The sequence below is a fragment of the Dipodomys spectabilis genome, unplaced genomic scaffold (genome assembly GCF_019054845.1).
Source record: "Dipodomys spectabilis isolate Male_0828 unplaced genomic scaffold, ASM1905484v1 ptg000003l, whole genome shotgun sequence".
In the NCBI taxonomy this organism is placed as follows: Eukaryota; Metazoa; Chordata; class Mammalia; order Rodentia; family Heteromyidae; genus Dipodomys; species Dipodomys spectabilis.
This window is the reverse complement of record NW_024870680.1, coordinates 10,683,540-10,706,822: the sequence shown is the minus strand read 5'-3', so window position 1 is coordinate 10,706,822 and position 23,283 is coordinate 10,683,540. Positions and strand designations below refer to the sequence as shown.

At 43.1% G+C, this 23,283-nt stretch overlaps 1 protein-coding gene across 6 annotated transcripts in view; it reads right to left on the bottom strand.

Moving 5' to 3' along the window:
* Positions 1-23,283, bottom strand: part of Tenm4 (teneurin transmembrane protein 4) — a 411,966-nt gene that overhangs the window by 335,812 nt on the left and 52,871 nt on the right. The window lies entirely within an intron of this gene.

Genomic DNA, 23,283 nt, shown 5'->3' with positions numbered 1-23,283 from the left:
CCATAGTTGGCCATGCATATTCTTGGCTGAGACATGAATGAATAATGGAGACCAGAGCTTGCCAAGCTAGCCATATACTCTTGGCCAGCCAGGATACACGTACAGAGCGACTGCAAAGGACCCAGTGAAAATTAAAGACCAGAACAGATTTAACAAAGGCTTGAACTTTGAATAGACACCTGAATGGAAGTGCCCAAGCACAATCTCTATACAAGCATTGGTTGACAACTGAACAATGCAGACAGAGCCATAAAGAATATTAAAAAAACAAAACAACAACAGTATTCATATCAGAGGCAACAGTGTTCACTGTGGGAAAGCAAGATCTCACAGATTTAGTGCAGAAATATCCTATTTAGTGCAGAAAAGGAAAAGCAACAAAGAACAATGACAATTATCTTCATGACAGAAAATCAGAATCTAGAGTTACTACAGTGTAGGAACTAAATATCCATTTCAACACCAATAACAGCAGTCAAGAAGACATGCAAAGAATCAGGGAAGCATGGCTCATCCCAAGAAGGAAAAGCAATCAATAAAAACTGAGTGAGAATGAGGCAGCATCAAACATCCCAAAAACATATAGTGAGGGTTCCAGAAGGAGGAAAGAGGTAGGAAAGGATATTTAAAGAAACAATGACTATAATTTCCCCATATTTGAGGAAGAAGAACATTAATGTATCTACCGAAGAATCAAAACAAACCCTGGTAAGAAAAAAAAATCCATAGATACATCATAATCTAACACTCTAAACTCAATGACAAAGAGAAAATCTTGACTATGAGTGGTCTCTACTTACTAGAATTAATGGGTGATTTTTTTTCACCATAAACAGTGGAGGCCATATCAGAACAAAAAGAGAAGTAACTGTCGATCAAGAATTCTATATCCAACAATAATACCCTTAAAAGATAAAGGGCATATAAAAACATTACCTGGTAAACAAAAACTGAAAGAAGTTATTGCTAGAAGACCTGGCTTACATCAGGTCTTTTAAGTTGAAAGTGATACTGAGATATATACAATTTGTAGGAAGAAATAAAAATGTCAGAAATATATGGTTTAATCTAAACAAACGCAAATACATAAAACTTATTTTTTTCCTTTTAAGATCTTTTAAAGTCATGCTATTGAGTATAGCAATGCTTATAACACTGTAAGACAAAAGTTGCAGAAAAAGGGAAGGAAGAAATAGATCCATCTTGAAGAAAATTTCTGGGTTTTAGCAAAATTCTAAGTATTAATCTGAAGTACATTCTAATAAAGTATAATATAGGCAAAATATTGCTGGGTGCCAGAGGCTCATTCCTATAATCCTAGCTACTCAGGAGGCTGGAATCTGAGGATCACAGTTTGAAGCCAGCCTAGGCAGAAACGTCCAAGAGACTCTTATCACCAATAAATTACCCAAAAAGCTAGAAGTGGAGCTGTGGCTCAAGAGGTAGAGAACTAGTACTCAAGCTCTGAGTTCAAGCCTAACGCTGGCATAAATAAATAAATGACAGAATTGAGAGATAAAATAATTCGATAATAATAAGTGGAGATATAAAAATTTTACTCACAACAGCAAACCAAAAATCAGCAAAGTTACAGAAGACTGGACTCACATTAAAATCTATCAGATGTAGGAGACATCTGGAGACACTCTCTGGAGAGTACTTCTCTTGGAAGTATTTGAATGCCATTTCCCCTGCTGCTTTTTTCATTTACCTAACTGTTACCAGCCTTCTACTCAATTAGACCTTTCAACCCTAGGAAGATGGTGGCCTGACATCTTTGGAGATCTTTTCTCTTGACTGTTTGAGGGATTAAATATGGGGCCTTGAGTTTGCAAGACAAGCAGGTACTCTACTAGTCCCTTTTTGTGTTATTTACTTTCAAGGTAGGGTCTGACTATGCCTGGCTGTCTTGGGCTGTAATCCTCCTATTTGTGTAGCCACCACTCTTAGCCATTGGTTGGGATGGAATCTTCTCCCAACTTTGCCACTCTGGCCTTGAACCTCAATCTTCTTAAAAGTAGCGAGGATTACAGGCTTAAGATATCTCACCTGGCTCCTTTTGGAGTTATTTTTTTTTTTTTGGGTCCGGTCGTGGGGCCTGAACTCTGGGCCTGGGCGCTGTCCCTCAGCTCTTCAGCTCAAGGCTATCATTCTACCACTTGAGCCATAGTGCCACTTCCGGCTTTTTCTTTTATTTTTGCTTATGTGGTGCTGAGGAATCGAACCCAGGGCCTCAGGCATGCAAGGCAAGTGCTCTACCACTGAGCCACCTTCCCAGCCCCTCCTTCTGGAGATTTTTAAGTTTGTTGATGGGCAGTGCTAGAAACTATAAAAATGAAACATTGATTTGTATGACAAATGAATTAAACAACTTTCATATACACAGACACAAGTCTATTTCGGATTCAGATAAATGGCAGAGGGTCATTTAGTGATCCTAACAAGACCAAATACTACACTACATATCTTCCCCAAAACTCTATGAAGCAGGCATGATTCCCTCATTTTACAGACAGGTGAACTGAGGCTGATATACACATATATATTATATAGACACATATACATATATATATTGACATTTATAGGTAATATATATGTAATATACATATGTTAATTAAACCTACATAAGATGTGTAAAGCTAGAGATAAATATCCACCAGCTTTAGATTTATTTTTTTTTGGGGGGGGGTTCCAGTCATGGGGCCTGAACTCTGGGCCTGGATGCTGTCCCTCAGCTCTTTAGCTCAAGGCTAGTGCTCTACCACTTGAGCCACAGAGCCACTTGCGGCTTTTTTCTTTTTGCTTATGTGGTACTGAGGAATCGAACTCAGGGCCTCATGCATGCAAGGCAAGCACTCTACCACTGAGTCACCTTCCCAGCCCCCCCAATTTCGATTTATGAGACACACCTTAGCTTTGCTATCATTTGTTCCAGAGGATAGAGTTGCAGAGAATTCTGTATATAAAGAAGCACAAGGTACAATAAACATTTTAGTTCTGGTGATAATTAATTTTATGTGCCATTTTGGCTGGGCAACAATGCCTATATATTTAGCCAAATATTATTCTGGATGCTTCTATGAAGGTGCTTTTGAATAAAATTTACATTTAAATTAGTGATAGTTTTTTTTTTAAAAGAAGCATAAAGATTAGTTCTGGTGATGATTAATTTTATGTCATTTGACTTAAACCATGGTATCCAGATATTTGGTCAAACATTCTGGATATTTCTATGAGGGTGTTTTTGATGAACCTAACATTTAAATTATGATAGACTGGAGTAGAACAAATTCCAATCTATGAAGGGAAGGTCTCATCCAACCAGCTGAAGCCCTGATTAGAACCAATGTCCTACCGTCCCAAGGTTATTACATAACCTTTAGATTTGGATGGTCACACCATTCTTCATGGATTGCCAATCTATAGCCCATTCTGCAGATTTTGCACTTGCCAGCTTCTATGAATTTCTTTCTATGGATTAAAATTTCCTATTGGTACTGTTTCCCTGGAGAATCCTGGCTAATACAGTGATTCATTGATTTTTTTAAGCGATTTTACTTACACAGCATGGAAATGTTTTGTGCTCAAATATTAATACATTGGATGTGTCTGTGAATGCAGGGTACAGCAGAGGGAGACCATTTATTACCTTCCTCCTACTGATGATCTAAACAGTGCTATGATACCGACTATGCCATACCCTCTCTAGTGTGAGAGAGCCACATGGGGAAAGCTAGGGACTGGGCACGGGCCTCCCAGAGCCAGGCCCCTGCAGGAGGCAGCAGCTGTGTATGGCATCAGGGCCCATCTCCTGGGAAACTGCACTCTGCATACAGCCAAGGGGCTTTTGGTCCAAACTAAGGCCAGCCAGCCATTGTTAGAAAGGTTGCTGAAACCTCCAAAGAGGTGGGCTGAGTAGAGGCCATTTCTAGAGGACAAAACGAAAAGAACACCCCATTGTGCTGTGGATGGAGCAAGGAGACCCTCACATTCTTCTTCCAACAACCCTTACATCCACTACTCCTTAAAGGGCTGCAGTCTGCCCTAATTCCTATCTTTTCCACTTTACTCTGCCTGAAAGTGCAGCGAGAAGATGGGTTTTGATGGTGACTGTATGGTGAACTCTCTGCGCAGGCCGACTCTGTCCTGTTCTGTTAACTAGCTTCGCCCCAGATCCTGGTTCCCATTTGCCGTGTGCATTTCCACCAGGCATCGTGCCACTGGGTTTAAAACAGCGGGAAACTCAGAGTTCCAAATGTGCAGCTCTTGGTCGGTGAATGGGATTTTTATGAGGCCGCCACAATCAGTCTTGCATACTGGGTGCTAAAAATTTTTATGGCTGGCTAGGATTCGTTGGAAGCACCAAGCTGGAATGTGATGGAGTTCCCCATTAGAGAATGTCCCCAGGAAAGCCGGCTCACATGGATCCCTGGTACTCGGAGGTGTCAGAGAGCTGGTTTTATGGAAAGCAATTTCCTCAGTAAAGAAAAAATATGCTCTAGAGACAGCGATTTCGTCCCAGGGACTCTGCTGCCCCGATTTAACGGGCTTCCTTAGCAGGCGGTCCCTGGTGATTGCAAAGACAAATGCGCCTACTTGTCTGCTGCCAGCAAACTTTATTTCCCTGTCTTTCTTAGGAAAAAAAATTACATATTTTAAAGAAAATGAGCGGTAATGATTTCATTCACACAACTATTGTCAACATTTCATGACATGTATACCCATATGGAATAGTCTAAGGGTTTACAAAGTGGTTTGATTCTTGCCCTATTGGCCTGTATGCAAATGGACTCTTTTCCTTATGATAGAACAGGATCTTCCAAGTCAGGGTGCAGATGAAGAAAGAAGGCTTGCAAGGAAAGCATAGAAGAAGGGAAGATGGATACTGATTCTGCACAAGTATCTATTGCATGTCTGGAACTGCCCCTCCCCCATTCCTTGTAATAATGCTGAGCCTATGAGAAGATGTGCCCTTATTTCCACAGCAAGAGATTGAGACAGTTTCTTCACTGACTGACCTAAAGTAGGAGTTTCATAAATGCTGATCAATCTGAACTCTTTTCAAAGCTCTCGAGGAATGACAAAGTTTTCTAAAAACACAATGAACAATAATGCTTATTGCCTGTAGGGTCTGCTGTGCTGAATGCGGAGTGGGAGGGTGGGTATTGAGTTCGTGGGGCATTCACACGGGAGAGAGAGGGTGATCATGTGTGTTCACAGAACTTTGCCTCTGAGTAGATGCTCAGCCAAGGATGACCAACTCCCAGCCCTCCTTGTATCTAACCGGATCTCACTTGTGAATTGAACAGAGAGAAACACAACTCTTCTCAGCCCATATGGCTAAGAAGTGAGAGTGTCTTCTTCGTCCCTGTATCCTTTTTTCATGATGTCATTAGTAGGTAGTGGAAGAGCCATAAGATAGAAGGAACAAGAGTTACTCTTATCTCTAACATAGAGAGATGTTGCCTGTCCATCAGGAATGCTGCCCCAAGACTGATTCACAATGAAGAGAGATTTATGTAAGCCTCTGAGGGTTAATATACTACAGTAACAGGCATTATCCAGGCTAATATACTTGATCAGGCATTATCCAGGCTAATATACTTGATATGAGATATCTCTTGGAAAGGGACATTTGGAGGGACATTTGGAGAATAGCAATCATTAAAAGGGACATGGTGTTCTCCGTAAGTTCTTCCCCAGATTTTCTTCCCTTTCATCTATCCATCCCTGATAGTAGCCATACCAGATTGTCCTACTCTCCTTCTTGTTCTCTGTTGATGTCTCCTCAGGCTGTTCTGATCTTTCACACTGGTATCTTACCCATCCTGTTAAGATTCTCTCAAATTCACCTCCTCTGGGAAGCTGTCTGTGTCCCTGGCTGTTCTGATCTTTCACACTGGTATCTTACCCATCCTGTTAAGATTCTCTCAAATTCACCTCCTCTGGGAAGCTGTCTGTGTCCCTTTCTCCCAAGGCAGAATTAATTATGCCATGTTCATTAGAGGAGCTTGCTAGACCTGTCCTGCTGTAGTGTTATGGACTTTCCTTCCCACCCATGCTCCTCCACTGAGCCATCTGGGTAGGTACCAGGCCTGTTGCCTTTCTCCATGCCCAGCCTCTCAGGCCCAGTACAAACAAAGTGGCTGCTGCCTCATATGGGAAGATGGCTGAAATCTAATGCCTCCTGTAGAATACTACCTCCAGAGTGTCACTTCTGGAGTACTACCTTGAGGGAGGGGTGGTAGTGCTGCTAGAAGGCTGGCTATGAAAGAGTCAAAGGCAAAATCAGGCTCACTGGGCAAGATGGCTGTGATCAATGAGCAATGTGACCCCCCCCTTACCCACCCCCCCCTTCCGCCCCAGGCTCCTCACCTTAATTCCATTCACAGCCTACACCCTGGCTAGGAGCCCTCAGCCCTAAGTATTCCAGTTGGGCTGTGACTGTCACCTCTATGGCCTCTTTCTCTGCTTTTCTTTAAACCCACCGGTATTCTCCTGACCCAGGGCTCTTATACTGACAAGTCCCTTCTTCCCACTCTTGTCTCAGTGCCACTTCCCCCAGTCATTTCTCTAACCACACTCCTTAAAATTCCCACCCTTTTCCCTGTTAACCTCCTAACCTTATATTCCCAATCTCTCCCTTTCCTTCTTAAGTTTTCTCTACAGTCTTTTAGCTCGTTTATTTGTCACTAACGAACTATGGACTTCTTGCATCTCTCATTTATCTGTCCACAAGGACAGGGATTTTCGTTACTTATATTCTCAGGGCCCAGCACTGTCTCTGGCCCACAATTAGCGGTCCGCAAATATTTGCTAAAAGAATTGATAGCAGAGAAGTGAGCGAGTCTTGGATTCAGGTTCTGAACCAATTCCTCTACGACAAAAAGCTGCCCTCTGCTTCAGTATCTAAGTTAAAGGTACCTTGCTGGATGTTTGAACCAAGAGAACCTTGGGAACTGTGGCCCAGAGCCCCAACTCTCTTTCCCTGCCCACAGCTCACTGGCAATGCAAGAGCAAGACTTTATCTCTGTGCTGGTGCTGGCAAGGTGGCTGGAGGCCATTGGAACTTGGGAATCCATTTATCTATTAATTTATTATCTAATTAAGGCCCACAATGACAGCGCTATTTGTTCCAAAATGCCCTCGAACTAAACCAATACAGCATATGCACATTCTAATCAATTAAAATGCATCTCCTTAATGTCTGCCTTCAGCAGCCAGTAACTGTTACACTTCCAGGTCCAGGGCAGAAAATGCCTTTTCACTTCATTAGGCTCCAAACAGTCTAATTGCACAGTGGCCACCAGGGTTCTTTGGCTTAGCGTCAGAGGCAGCTGTCCAGAGTCCCAGGTGATAAGTGAGCAAGACTCTGGAGATGGAACTGATTTTCACTTGCCACGTACAAATCAAGTCATAACCACAGATGATATGGTCTACAGGAGTATGAGTATGCTGAGTGCCAGTGGCTCATGCCTGTAATTGTAGCTACTCTGGAGGCTGTGATCTGAAGATCATGGTTCAAAGCCAGACCAGGCAGCAAAGTCTGAATGACTCATTATCTCCAATTAACCAGCAAAAAGCCAGAAGTGGAGCTGTGTCTTACGTGGTAAAGCACCAGTCTTCAGTGAAGGAAGCTAAGGCACAGTGCATAGACCTTGAGTTCAAGCCTCAGTACTGGCCAAAATGACAACAAAAAAGACTGTTCATCTGTGAGGACAGTGGCCATAGAAGAAAACAGCTGTCTGGGGTCCATGATCTCCTTCCTAGGTAGCACTCTGACACTGAACTAATTTGTTATGTGGAATCCCCAAGAAGTTGAGAGCCCCTTTAGAGTCTATCTCTAGCTGTGTTGGATGGGCATAAGAAATAGCTGTTAAATTGAACTACCAAAAAAAAAAACCATCATTAGACTGTTGGAGAAAATATTTGTAAGGTACTCAGCTCACAGTCAGGATATTTATGATCACGAATATTTACTGCACACTTACTACCTGCCAGCCCTTCTCTGTGAGCTCATAGAATCTTCACAACTACCATAGAAGTTTGTAAAGCTCATCACCTCATTGTAAAGATGAAGAATTAGGTAGATCTTGGATTTGAATCAAGGCAATCTAACTCCAAGTCTATAGTCAAAACCACCGCCACACAAACACTCGCTGCATGGAGTGGTGCCAGGAACTGTTCCAGTCAAATGGTGCTCTACTACCTCCCAAGGTATGGAAAAGACTAGTGGCCATCTCTTTCCATTCATATTGCAGATCATAAAAGAAAAGACATGCTGCTAATTTTATATGGAATAAGCCATTTGGTGTGTGTGTGTTCTAAGACACAGCTTTATTGTCAGCTCCCCACTGTGCAAAACCTATTCAATTAAAACAACAGGTAATATAAGATATACTGCAGCTTTCTAATAATATCTAGTATAATAAAAAACCAGAGAAAGGAGACAGAATCTCCAAAGAAAAGCACAATGTGTGCATTGTGCTTACTGCTGAAGGTCACATGGCCAATGAAAGGCACAGGGCTGCTGCCCCACGGAGTTTATCACACAGTGAGGGGATGGGCAGTCAAGAGAAACAAATGGTCACCCAGAACAGAATGGCCACAACTGATGAAAAATATTAATAAGACAGCTGGAAAGAGACCGTCAAGACATCAGTTATCAGCAAAATCCTCTCAAGAAGGAGTACTCAAGATGAGAAGGGCAACAAATGCCAAAATCAGAAGGAAGAACATTCCAAGAAGGGGAACAGATATGAGAAGGCCAAGGTAAGGGTGAGCTAGGTGTGTTCTAGGAACCTGAAAATATGGCCGAGGCAGCATGAGGGAAAGGGAAGTGAGCTTGAGTGGATCACAGACTTGGGAGCCTTGCTGGTAGGACCACTGTTCTGAGTGCTGTTGAGGAATTAAGGGAAGACATAGAAGAATTTTAATAAGGACATAAACCCACTCCATTTAGTGACTGACTGACTGAATAACTGGTTGATTGCTGGTCCTGGGGTTTGAACACAGGGTCTGAGTATTGTCCCTGAGCTTTTTAGGCTCAAGGCTAGTGCTCTCCCACTTGAACCACAGCTTTACTCCCAGCCTTGGTGGTTAACTGGAGCTAAGAGTCTCATAGGCTTTCCTGCCTGGGTTGGCTTTGAACTGTGATCTTCAGCTCTCATCTTCCTGAGTAGCGAGGATTACAGGTGTGAGCCAGCTCCATTTTATATCTTTCAAAATTCCACTTAGGAGGCAAGAGTAAGGAGAGAGAAGAAACAGGTGATCACAGTAGGGAAGATGATATGAGGATCTGAAATACATGAGTAGGCAAATGAGCAGTCCAGAATACCCCAGCTGGTAAAGAATGGCTGAAGAAACAGACTGAAGAAACCGAGGCTGAATAAGGTGAAGAGAGTGGGAAATGCCCTGTTTTTCTATTTGATGTATTTCACTGAAGGAGAAGAATTGGCTTTCTCTTGTGGGTTCTGAAGGTGGGGTGTACTTGTACTGAATATAAACTTGTACTAGATATAAAGAAGAATGTTTTAATACAGGGCACAAATGGTCTATCTAGTATACAACCTTTGAATCTTAAAAGAAGGATGAAGGTAAGAACATATGTTTTGATTTATAGAAAGGATCCTGGAAGAAGAGTCAAGCAACCAAACTAGTTACCAGGGTTGAGGGTGTGGCTCAGAGCACAAGGCTCTGAGTTCAAACTTCAGTAGTTTAAACAAAAAAAAATCTTACTAGGTACCTATGAGCACGGGCATGAGAGATGTTGGGAATTGTGTGGAAAAAGAAAATGGAAGAGGTGGAAGTAAAGCTTTTACCATATAACGTTTTGTGCTTTTTGACTTTTGAATCAAATAAACATATTACATCTTCCAAATATCAAATTGAAAACATAATGGGAGTCAGCAAGCATACAAGCAAGCACGTACTTAGGCAGGAAGCCGATAGGCAGGCAAGAGCATCCTGAGAGACAGCTCCTTAAACATAGCTCAGGCTGCCTGTGGAGCAGGGCCATGGTACACATGTGGCCACAGAGGGCCCGTGGCTCATGTCCTCACCTCTACGTAAGGCTCCGCAGTCACTATCTGAAATTCTTTATACTCTTTGAGCATGATGCTTCGTGTTTCCGTGATTCATTGAGTCCCATAAACGTAGTAGGTCCTGCTGAGGAGGAAAAGTGTGTCTCATCCTTGGGGGAATGTCAAGTGGGCCTAGCAAATAATTGGCTCATTGTGGTGGGACAGCTTCCAGCATGGGGTGGGGTGGAAAAACGGAGCCACTTCTCTACCTTTTCCCTGACTAAATATAGGGACTCACTAAGGGCTAGATCTTTCTCTATCAGGGACCTACAGCTCAGACAACTGGGATGATACTAAATTTGTTTTATCCCAGTGTAATTATGAACACAGGCCTCATTCATTCTGAGAAATGTCTGCTTTAGATGACAAATTCACTGTAATGTAAGACTCTTTTGCCAACAATACGAGGTAACCTCATTCATTTGGGTTGGTTAAGAGTCAGGGCTGTTGCTTGGGCCCTGTATGCTATGCCACAGACACACAGGCATGTACACATGCACGCACACATGCACACCTGGCCTCGTTCACCAGGAAGCTGGTTATTTATAATGTGGCAGAAGATAGTTTTAAGATAAGGAAATGGAACTTGGGCCTGATTGAAACAATGTGCTTATCTCTGACTAGGGAGGAAAGAGTGGCCAAGGAGGGAGAGATTACTGGGAATAGGTTTACTTGCTTCCCCGAGACCTTTCCCTTCCTCTAATTTTCAGAATAGATTTAATATGTGAAATGTGATTTGAGTCAGGCAGGGAGAGAGGAATGGACATGATTCACTCCAGCCAAGCTGAGCCACATGTTCTCCATGGACATTTTTTAACCAGACTTTCAAATTAGTCATCTTCGAATGACAGAGCTGGCAAAGACGAAGATTATTTTAAAGATGAGTGAGTCCAGCCTCCTCTTTTCACAGAGGAGCAGGCTTGGGCCCAGAAAGGGAGAGAGGCGTGTCCAGGCTTTTACAATGTGGAACCCTGACTCTCAGACCATCTGTTGAGCATTTTTTGTTGTTGTTTTCTTGGAGGACTCACTATCACAGGGTGGTAGTTTCGGGGTCACTCCTGGGAAAACATAGCCAAGACCACAAAAAGCATGCAGAGCCATTTTCTGGACAGTTCTCTTCCCCTGTAGATTTCCATGCCTTGTGAAAGTACATTGTCTGTACAGAAAACATTGAATTGCTCCAAGGGCTGAACCAATCACTAGCTCTCTGGGGCCTGGACCTGAGCCACGTAGAAAAGGGTAACAGGGCAGAAGATAGGAAAAAAAAAAAAAAGAATGGCTGAACATCGTATTGAATGGAACCTTTTGTTTCTCATGTCTTTGGGGATGACTGGGAAACGGTAGCCATACCTAATTCTTGTATCCTAAAATCACTCAGTTGTGCCTTTACCCTCAGGAGGTCATAAGAGCCTCTTTGCAGAAGCACATAGGATTTCCATCCCTACCTTTCAAGTTCCTACTGGCTACCACCTCTACCAGAAAACCCTTTGATTTGTTCTCAAAGCACTTTTTTTTTTTGCCCATTCTTACTTAATAGTTCAGTGAGCATTTATTCATTACTTCACAGTGTGTTTTGTATGATGCAGTGGTTCGAAGGTAAGAGTCCAGGATGCAAATATGAGGAAGGCACTATCATTACCTTCAAGTTCTCAGTCTTGAGAGAGGTAGCTGTAAGGTCTGCTCCTGGATGGCTAGCAGACTCCATCCTCCTCACAGCAAAGTCTCCACCCAGTACCTGGGTTACCTAGGCAACTGGCACACCTGGAAGAGGTCACATCTGCATCCACTGAGGTCACATCTGAATTTGATGTGGCCACACCTTTCTCCACCCATACCCTAGATAAGCCCTAGCCCAGGCCCAGATGCTCTCTTTCCCAGTTCTCTCCCTTTCCCAGCTCTCTCTCTTTCCCAGCTCTCTCTCTTTCCCAGCTCTCTTTCCCAGCTCTCTTTCTTTCCCAGCTCTTTCCCAGCTCTCTCTCTTTCCCAGCTCTCTCTCTTTTCCAGCTCTCTTTCCCAGCTCTCTCTCTTTCCCAGTTCTCTTTCTTTCCCAGCTCTCTCCCAGGTCTTTCCCAGCCACATGGAGGGCCAACATGGCCTGGTGCCAGCCGGAACAATGAATAAACCTACCCCTTCCCTGAATACCACATGCGTGGTGTGGTTCTTACTCGATTACCTCTTTTTAAAAACCTACCAGTAGCAAAAGAGAAAAACATGGGAAGGAGAAGATGAAATTGGAAGGAAGAATTGGGAGTTGAGGGAACACCACGGAATACCCCAAATACCCCTGCCCAAGCCAGGTTTTTTGAGGGGAATGTGAGACAAGCTACATCTTAAAAGGTGAGCTTAGGATGGCAAGAGAGAGTGATGAAGGGGAAGATGGGTGAGGCGTAAGCTTGGGAGGCAAAGACAGGCGTGAAAGCCTCCAGGTGTGTGAGCACCTGGCTTTCTGTCATTACTTATCTCAATATCTTGTAGTCCTGCCAGCCCCCTTTAGCTTTGTGGGAATGTTTATACTCATCCTTCTTTTTTTTTTTTCACTCTCCCAGAGTCCATCTCCCTTGCCCCCAATTCAACATTTCTTTGTTGAATACAACAGCTCAACAATGGCCCGCATTTAGGGTAAGACCACGATTCCTACTGGTCTAGGGGATCAAGAGGACTCCCTTGCTAGACAGCAGGACAGCTGGGACTGGCTTCTCCTCCGGCCCTAACCATCAATTAACACTGCAGCCAGGCTGAACACTCATTTCACAGACATAAAAAGTGCTATTAGAAAATTCTTCCTGAATGTTGAGCTCATGTTGCTAATTCTGTTTTAATATTAACTATCTCATTTGGCAATTATATTTCAATAATGAAAAGGTTATCTCTACTGTAAGATAAATAATGAGGAAGACTCACTGGCTTCGACTCGATCGTTTGAATTTATGTGTCATTGGAGTTATATTCTCAATTACAATCCAACAAACTGATTAAATAGCAGTCAAGCATGAACAATAGCTTGCAGCTCAGATTTCTCCTCCTCACCCCACCCTTGTAAGCTTTTAAACCATAGAATATAAATGAGAATTTTTCCTGGCATAAAAAAAAAAGGCTAAAAAACAAAGTCTCTGTCCTTTTTGACCCCTTTGTCTATGATCACCAACATTATTCACATCATTTGGGCATTTTTCTCCTCTAGAATCAAAGATTTAAGAGGAAAGACTTCCCTTAGCTGGTCCCAGGAAGCATGGGGTCAGAAGTTTCTTCCTTCCTCACTCTACTGTTCAGTTCAACCACCATTACTGAGCCCTTACAATATGCGAAGGCCTGAGCTCCACAAGGGAAGCCAAACACCCTTGCTCTGTGCAGCTCCTATGACACTCTCTGCCACTGCACTGCTGATGCCATGAGGAGAAAGGCCGTGTCTTAGTCATCTGTGCATCCCACGTTACCAGCCCAGAGCTTAGCACACACATAACATGCGCTCAAATGTTTGATGGATTTTAATGAATCACCTGACATTTCAGAAACATGATTTTATTGAGTCCTCACAGCAGCCCTGCAAGTGGCCTATTCTTCTACACAACCACCAACACAACGAATCTGAATGTTTCCAAGTCTCCTCCCAAGAATCCTACCAAGCTCCATAAGCCTATGAAAACGGGAACCATTTAGCATTCGCTCATCGGCTTCTGTTGAGCAAAGTGCCCTGCTCTTACAGTGCCTGTATCAAGGACTAGTCCTATTGTTTGGATCTCCTAGGTGCAAACCCTGAAGAACATTTGGCTACAGTGCAAACCCTGCACAGTACATTTGAAAGTAAAATAAATATCGAGGGCTTGGGGTAGGAATGTAAGACACAGAAGGGAAAGCAGCTAATAGTGAGTATGTTCACAAGATTATCTCCTGCCAGGAGTGAGGTGACTGGGTTTTAATACACCAAGACCAAACAATTCTTTTTTAAGGGCTACTCCTGGGGTGGGGGGAGGGGAGGTGATGAGTATCCATTCCTTGTCACATCTGATCTGCCCAATGTGTGGGTAAAGCTCAATTCAGAAGCTAAAGCAGCTCCAGGGGAAGCAATTAAAGCTGGAAGAAGACCCAGCACTGCAGTCATCAGAGGATATGAATAAGGTACTCATGGTTGAAGTTTCAGTTGAAGAATTGTGGTCATGTGATGACATGGGACACATAGTAGTCTGGAAGCTAAGACTAGGAGATATCAGAGGTGCTTTATACTACTACATTCTAGGATATCATGATTACAAGTGTCACAGTTGCTTTCCTTTTTGTCAGTTATGGCACTTGAACTCAGGGCATGGGGTGTGCTCTCCTTGAGGTCTTTTGCTCAAGGCTAGTGCTCTACCACTTTGAGCTACAGGACCACTTCTAGTTTTCTGGTGGTTAATTGGGGTTAACAGTCTTACAGACTTTCCTGCCAGGGCTGGCTTTGAATGGCCTCCTGAGTAGCTATGATTGCAGGTGTGAGCCAGCAGTGCAAGTTGCTTTTAAGGTATAAGCCATCTGCAGAAGAAAATTCTTTTGTCTTTAGTTGAGCAAATAAATGCCTTGAGAGAGGGGCATTTGTATGACATGACAATAGGAAGGGTTAATCAGGTGGTTTGGCCCAATTCTTCAGACATGAAAGCAGATCTAATAGAGACTGAGGTGCGTGATGGGTGGAGCCCTGATAGGAAAAGTCAGGAAGGTCCAACCACTCTGCTGGCCTCACCAAGTCATCTGACATCTTGCCAGACACTTATTCTCTGTGCCAGGCACCATGTTGTACTGCTCATACACATTAATACCATTCAATCTTCAGAGCAATGCTGGAAAATTCTACAAAAATATTTTGCAGATGAAGAAACTGAGGCTCGGAGACCCAGTAGTAAACACAAAACCAAAGGCAAGAATGTGAGTCTGTTCTTAATTCCATGACCCCATGGTGCCCTTCTCCACAGCCGCACATCCACAGACCTTCAAAGGCTGTGCCACTGGGCTCAGCTATGCAGTAAACAGCCTTGGTAAAGGATCTTTGTGCTGATTTGTGATTAAAGGCAAACAAGATAATCAGTCCCAGGACTAGAGGGAGAGCAGTCCCCACTCTCATGCATTCCTTTATTCACATAGCCCTGGAAACCTTTCAACATGACAGTGGCTGCCATAATTACTCTGCAGACTGTAGAAGAAAGAGTCCTGTCTGGAAACACAATTATTTCAGAATAAAATGTGTCTAAAAGACATACATAGAAAAGATAGCATTTGTTTTTCTGAAAGTGATATTCCCCAAATAGGGACAAAGATTAGCTTTGATCAAGGTCTTAAAAGCTTTGTAGAAAAGGATGGAGATGATTAAGACAATGAAGAAGATAGTGATGAGGACAGATAATAGATGATGGATGATAGTGATCATATTGAGATGGTGGTGATAAAAATAACAGAGATGGCAATGCTCATGATGATGTGGGTAGCAGCAACTACCATTTCTTGAAAACCTAAATGGACCAGTTAGACCAGTAACTATGATGGGCATTTGAGACACATTATATGTGATTATCCCCCCGATCCTAAAAAATATGATTAGCATCTTCATTTAACACAGAAGAAACTGAAACTTAGTGAAAGAGAGTCACAACTCAAGAACGGAAAGGAACTAATGAAAGTTATTGCTTGAAATATTACTCTAAAACCTTGTACCTCTAACCACTAACCTAACAAACTCCCCTCATAAAGTCATTTATGTATTTTTTATTCAATCATCTATCCAATAAACACTTAGTTTTAGATACACTATTTTTCAACTCCTAAAAATGAATGCCAATTATCTGCTTCGCTGTTAAGATGGCACTGGAAAGTTATTCAGTAATTTGTTGAAAGGAAATGAGTTGTCTTGCTTTACAATGATGCTCATGCTATGGACAAAGACCCAGTAGGCCAGGATATATGGACACCAGGAAACTCACAAATTTATATATACATACATATATATACACACACATATATAACGTTATATAGTATTTATCTACATTATAACATATTTTGTATTATATATTTCCATCTATATGTATTTCCAGACTTTTTACTGATAAATTGGAGATAAGAGTCTCAGGGCTTTCCTGCTCAGGCTAGCTTCGAACTATGATCCTCAGATCTCAGCTTCTGAGTAGTGAGGATTGCAGGCCTGAGCCAATGGTGCCTGGCTCAGAGAAGCCCTTGAAGGCTCTCATGCTTGGCTGACATCCATGGGATAAACACAGATGGAGCCTGGGCAGCATTTACTGGCTGGCTTCTCCTTGGGACGCAACAGAGGGTTTCTTCCCACATTATCCTAACAGAAAGCCACTACCATTATAACTTGTATAATGGCACTATGAAAGGAACATTAGTCATTGTAATAATTTCACGGCTTAGAGAAGTTAAATGACTTTTTTAGGGTCATTTCAGTTAGTGAGGGAATTAATAGTTAACTATATCAGCCTATGCGTGTTGTAAGTTTAACTAAGAGTTGCCATAAATACAGGTACCTTCCTCACCTTCTGGGAAGTAAAAAGAACAAAAAAAAGAAAGACTTTGAAGAATCCAGAAAAGGGCGGTAGACAAAGTATCTTGAGTTTAGGCTTAGTATCTCTAACTTAGACTATTCACTTTCCTGAAGTACCTCAGATCTTTGTGATCTGAGCATGTCCTTCTAATTCATGTGCTAGAAGCATAAATCCCTAACAGCGATAGAAGGTAGGATCTTTTGGGAGGAGTTTCTGTCTGTGGGAGCTCTACCCTTATGGATAAATGCCATTATGAAAAGGCTTGGCAGCGGAAGCTTGGCCCTTTCTGCCTTCTCCAGAGGACACAGTGTTCAAGGAACCGTCTTGGAAGCAGAGAGCGGCACCAACAGATGAAGCCAGGAACTTTTCCTAGATGAAAAATTCTTACTCAGAAAAGGGATGAGGCATTAGGAATTGCATCTTCTGGAAATCCCTAGAAGACATCAGGGTGAGGAAAACTGAGGGGATAGACTTCTGTCCTCTGTAATGTGATTCTGCAAACTTCCTGGGTCAAGGTCAGGGTCATATTCAGAATTCCACTGAGGTTCCCCCCGCCCCTCCGCCCCCAGTTGTGGGTCTTGAACTCTGGGCCTGAGCAATTTCCCTGAGCTCTTCAGCTCAAGGCTAATACTCTACCACTCGAGCTACAGCACCACTTCCAGTTTTTCTGGTGGTTAATTGGAGATAAGAGTCTCATGGACTTTCCTGCCTGGGCTGGCTTTGAACTGCAATCCTCAGATCTCAGCCTCCTGAGTAGCTAGGATTATCACCAGCACCTGGCTCACTGAGTTTTTTGGTTGGTCATGGGGCCTGAACTCTGGGCCTGGGCGCTGTCCCTCAGCTCTTCAGCTCAAGGCTAGCGCTCTACCACTTGAGCCACAGCACCACTTCCAGCTTTTTTTTTTCCTGCTTATGTGGTGCTGAGGAATTGAACCCAGGGCCCCATGCATGCAAGTCAAACATTCTACCACTGAGCCACCTTCCCAGTCTCCTCACTGGGTTTTTGGATTTTTTTTACATTTTTTATTGTAAAAATGTTGTATAGAGAGGTTACAGTTACATGAGCAAGGTAATGAGCACATTTACTATTGAGAATTGTTGCCTCCTCCTTTGTTTTCCCCCTACCATCCCTTCCTCCTTCCCCCTTCCCCCCCTCCCCCGCTCACTGAGTTTTTAAGCAGGCAATGGTGATAACAAATTTCCCTGATCCATGAAGTTTTGTAAACACATTTGCAGGGCAAGGACTAGCATCTCAACATGAGAGGTTTACCATGGCCACAGAAGCAGTATAAGTCACTGACATTTACCAGTGATGTCAAGCCCTTTGCTGGTAGCAGCTCATTCAATTCTTATCCGAGGTATCACTGGCTGTGGTAAGTATTATTAACTCTACTCTTCAGATGAGCTCACATGGGTAAAAATTTTATTTAAAGCCAAATCAATGTGGCTCTTCAGCCTGAGTATTTTTTCACTTAGGGCTAACTGCCTGGATCAACATTCCTGAAGCCTGAAGTTGGATTCACTAATGAGGTGCTATCATGCCCACAACTTTCTCAGTGGAATGGAAATGGATGGGAATGTTATAGGAACACTGGAAACAGGGTTAATCCTTGCAGGTGTGCTGCATGGCTGGCTCCAGTTCATGTGCATGCGACTCACCAGTGTACATGAGTGGGAGTACATATGTGTGCCTACTTGTTTTCTCCCAGGCAAACATACAATGTGCCCATTCAGAACTTTTTGCTTAATTACCCAGAGGTGCTGTAACTCTTCCATTTCCTGTGCTTAGAAGTAGGAAAATGATCTTAGCAGAGACTCGAGCATGTATGAGCAGGATTCACAGCAGTACCTGTCCAAGTATGAATGAGGGCAAGTATCCCAGTGCTGAGAAGAGCTGTAAGTAGTATATTTGATTTTCATTTTGTGTGACACTCATTAACCATATTCTACCAACCCTGAATGACCCTGATTGTGAGAGAAGAAATAAATACAAAGAGTCACAGTGACTACAGTAAAAATTCAGGTGAAATGGTCTGTCCTGACTTGCACTAGTACCTTAGGAAGGAGAAAAAAATGTTCACAGATGGAATTCAAGGCACAGCTCTTTCTGGTAGTTATCAGGTTAAAAGGGGAAGAGATAATCACCCAAGGAAGCAAGTGGAAGGAAGGTTTGTAATGATCACTGTGGACACAGCATACTGTCCAAGTTTCTACCAAAAAGTTGGGTAGAGAAAGAATCACATCGAGCAGCCAGGATGTCTCCCAGACTTCAAGATCAAAGACAAATCAGCCTTCCTGAAATGTGGCCAGTGGTGTTAGAAGTAGTTCTTTTGGTGCTTTTTTGAATGGCTCCCTTGATCAGGTACTGCCGGGTACTTTGTATAAATTATTTCATCTAATCCTCAGACAGCCAAGAAGGTAAAAGGGGATTCAAATGTTCTTGTCAGATTGAGTCAAAAGCTGGGTGGTCTGGTTTCCAATCCACGAACAGTGGATTCCTTGACAAGATGCATCAGTTAGGATGCTCACACAGCGGAAGGGACAGTGGTTATTGGACAAAGCAAATGTATGTCTCCGGAGCCTTCTACATAAACAACTTGTGCCAAATTGGCTACTCTGCAGATTCGGGGACCTTTATATGGAAGAATGAGTTTGTGCGTGTGTGTATGTGTGTGTGCACATACGCATGCACATGTGTGAGTTTGTTAAAGACAGAGAGGAGAAAGAGCGAAAGGGGGGAGAAGGGGAGGGAAAATGAGGGAAGGGAAAGGGAGGAGAGGTGAGGAGAGAGGAGTGAATAGTAAAGACAAAAGGAGAGGAGATATGGATAAAGTGGCAATGAGATCCATAAATATTCTGAGTATTCTGATACTTCATATTGAGAGCTATTCCATAATGTTATATTAGCATTATGAGTATTGTTATTTTAATGATGAAGTGCTAAGTGTTTTAGGGCTCATGCCAGTAATCCTAACTATTTGGAAGGCTGAAATCTAGAGGATGCTGGTCCCAGGCCAGTCAGGACAGAAAACTTTGCTATCCATCTCCAAAATAACCAGCAGAAAGCAGGGATGGTAGTATGGGTCAAATGGAAAAACACAGCTTAGCAAGCCTGAGGCACTGAGTTCAAACTCCAGTACCCCCTCCACACACACAAAGAAAGAGAAACAAAGAAGAAAAAATAGTAAGAGGAATAAAGTCCTTGTTCTTGAAGATGCTCCAAGATAAATGCTCATGGGTTTAAGGCAAGGGGTAACTGGTCTATGAGAAGGTAGACAAGAGGTGAATGTAGGCTAAAACAAAAGACTTGAACTTATAACTAAACAGACTGAAAAAGTTCTAAAAAAAAATCATGAAATTCGGAGGAAGTGGTTAGGGCAGAAAATGCTTCTGCCAGTGAGTTTGTGGTTTGTGGTTTCTCTCCACAAACCACTGAGAGCTAGCAGTTATTTCTAAATTAAGGGCAGGCCAAAGACTCATGCAGATACCTAGTGTCTGATGTAGTAGTCTTGGAGATCTAAGTCCTGGTTTTCATTCTCATTTCCAAATGAGGTCATCATCATAGGATGCTGGCACTTCCTGCATCTAACAGCTATTTTGTGAAAGGGCTTCGACCAAACTCTCCCCACCAAAGCTGAGAGTTTGGGCTGAGGATTATGTGAGTTAGGTGGTGGTCAGGGCTACCTTGAGCATCAGGTCACTGTCCCAAAAAAGAGACTCTCAGCTTTATCTTCCATTTCCTAAGCAATGTTCTTGACTTGCCAGTAGCTGCAGATTTGTGTGTGAGTGCAACTGCTTTCTCCTCTGCAACCCTTCCACATCCTCATCTTCTCTCACAGGGATGCGTCTCACTTCCTTGGCCATTCTCTGACCTTCTATGAACCTCAGTCAGCTCAGGGCTTCTTGTTGGAGAGGTCACTTCTTTTCTCTATCTCTGAGGAGTGTGTATTGAGTTCCTCTCAAGGCTCCAACCATCACTAGGCTTTGCTCCTAGATCCAAGCCTGTGTAGGGACCTGACACCCACTGAACCGCAGTTCAGCTCCATAATTGTCCTGCAACATAGATAGGATGGACCCATTTCACAGATAAGGAAACTGAGGGTCAGCTGGAGTTACTTGTAGGAAGGTAAGATAGGTAGTATATGGAAAAGTCTCAATGTTGGTCCCAAGAAATAATAAACTAATGTGGCGAAAAGTCTGTTAGGAACAGATTGTATGTTTCTTTTTTTTTTAATAGACCTCTAATTCGTTTTTTTTTACTTTATTGTTAAGATGTTGTTCAGAGGGGTTACAGTTACATGAGTAAGGCAATGAGTACATTACTTGTCGATCATTGTTACCCTTTCTTTTCCTTGTTGTTGACCCACTATCCCTTCCCTCCCCCACCTCCCACACGCCAACTCCCCTCCTCCCTCTCTCCGCCTGAAGTTTGACACAGTTTGACCCACTGCAACAAGGATACCCACAGGACAATATATCAGATTGTATGCTTCTAAAACTCCAGTTATGCCACTTTAGGAGCCGTGTGACCCTGGGCAAGTTGATAAATTTTCTTATGCCTCTTGGGGGATGGTCATAAGGTTGCTGTAAAGAATTTAGGGAGAAACTAAATATAAAGAGCCCAATAAATACTAGTTGCTTGGATTGTTGTTATTATTACATCGAAGCTTGTCTAATTCTCACGACTATGTGTCTTGTGTTCTCCATTTCTCACACTTGTCTGAAGGATGCCTAAGTCAGTTTCCCTGGGAAACAAATTTGGAGAGAGAGATCTGCTGGCAGCGGTTTCCTGGTCTCCTGAGCACCCCTATAAGGGAGTAAGAAGGCAGGATGGGGCAGAGGACTAACTTGAAGTTGCAAAAATACAAGCCTTGGCCAGGCTCATCAAGAGCTTTGAGCAGAGCCGGCCTTCCTGAGGTACCTCAGGCTGAGCAAAGAGCTGTGCCTCTGTACAGTTCTCCACTCCTCATTCCCACCCCCACCTTTCCCATGGGGAATTGCTGGGTATGGACTCCCTCCACACAGAAGGCTTATCCTTGGGCCGGGCAGGGCAGCTCCCTTCAGGGGAAGACAGTTCCCAAAGGAAAAAAGTCACCATGATCCCAGAATTCTCTCCCTAACATTTGGGGCAATGTATGAGAGCCTTGGGTATGGTGGGCATATGGGTGATGTTCCAGAGCATCTACCTCAAACCCAACATAGCAGAAGGGAAGGACTTTTCCTGCCAAAACCTACAAGCAGGATAGCATGAGCAGAGTTGCACTGACATGGCTTGGGAACTACTTAACACACAGTTTCTGAGTTCCATGTTAGGATGGCTGTTAATCAAGATCCATTCTGATTCTATGAGTTTAATAAGTACCTCCACATAGTATGGGTGTAGCCTAAAGTTTGAGAATCAATGCCCTAGATAATCCAGAGAAATTTGTTGTAAAAAGTGATTATGTCATTAAATTCTCATATTTCCTTTGAAGACTTCACTGGCAGCTGGGAGCCATTGGGTTACATCTGTAACCTAGCTACTCAGGAGGCTGAGATTTGAAGATCAAGGTTCAAAAAACAGAACTGGCAGACAAATCTGAATTATCTATACTTAACCAGCAAAAGGCCAGCTTTGGAGGCATGGCTCAGGTGATAGAATGGCAGCCGTGAGCAGAAAAGCCAAGCAAGAGAGTGAGGCTCTGAGTTCAAGTCCTAGTATCAGAATAAAATAAAAAAGCTAGGATAAACAAGTTTTCACACATTTCATGATGGATTCATGTTTCTTTAAATACAAAAGTATTTTTGAGGGGCTGTGAAGGTGGCTCAGTGGTAGAGTGCTTGCCTTGCATGCCTGAGGCCCTGGGTTCGATTCCTCAGCACCACATAAAGAAAAAAGCTGGAAGTGGCGCTGTGGCTCAAGTGGTAGAGCGTTAGCCTTGAGCTGAAGAGCTGAGGGACAGTGCCCAGGCCCAAAGTTCAGGCCCCACAACCGGACCCCCCCAAAAAAAAAAGTATTTTTGCCATCACATCTTCTGAAATTTGGGTCACCATTTTCTTCCCTGACAAACTCTGACCAGGCACCCAGAATACCCATATCTCAGTTTGAGATCCCCAGTTTGCTCTCCGTCTTCATTACCTGTAGAGATTACAAATGTAAGACCACGTCTGCCCACAGAGAACTGGAAGTCTAACGGAGAGGCAAGGCACAAGCATCTTCCAGAACTACTATGTTTCCTCAGGCCTCTTATCCTTGCCAGATTCATTGCTTTTCATTGTGTTTTCTGGGAGGTGGACAAATTGTGCTCTTAAAGGGGTGGATTGGTTTTTCCTGGGACTGCCATCTTTCCCCTGCCTTCAATCAATTGCTTTCTGTCTGAAGGCAGAGTAGAATTCTTTTTGTCTTCCCCCTTGCCCGTGTTCTCTACTTCTTGGATCATTAAATTGTTCTTGTCCAAATAGAGCAATCTATTTCATCGTAGATGTTTGGCTGTCTTAGAAACCTCAGAACTCCTGGAGGAGCAGAGGACCCTAGAGGACTGAGTGATTTAGACCTCCTTCAAACCAGGCCTCCATGTTGCTCTATTTCCAGAAGGGCCTTCACAGTGGGAGTTCAGAGAGTACCTTCCAAGTGAGAGGGCACAGGAAAGAGGGAAAGAGCACTAAAATGGGACAAGAATGATTTGGTATTTGTGACA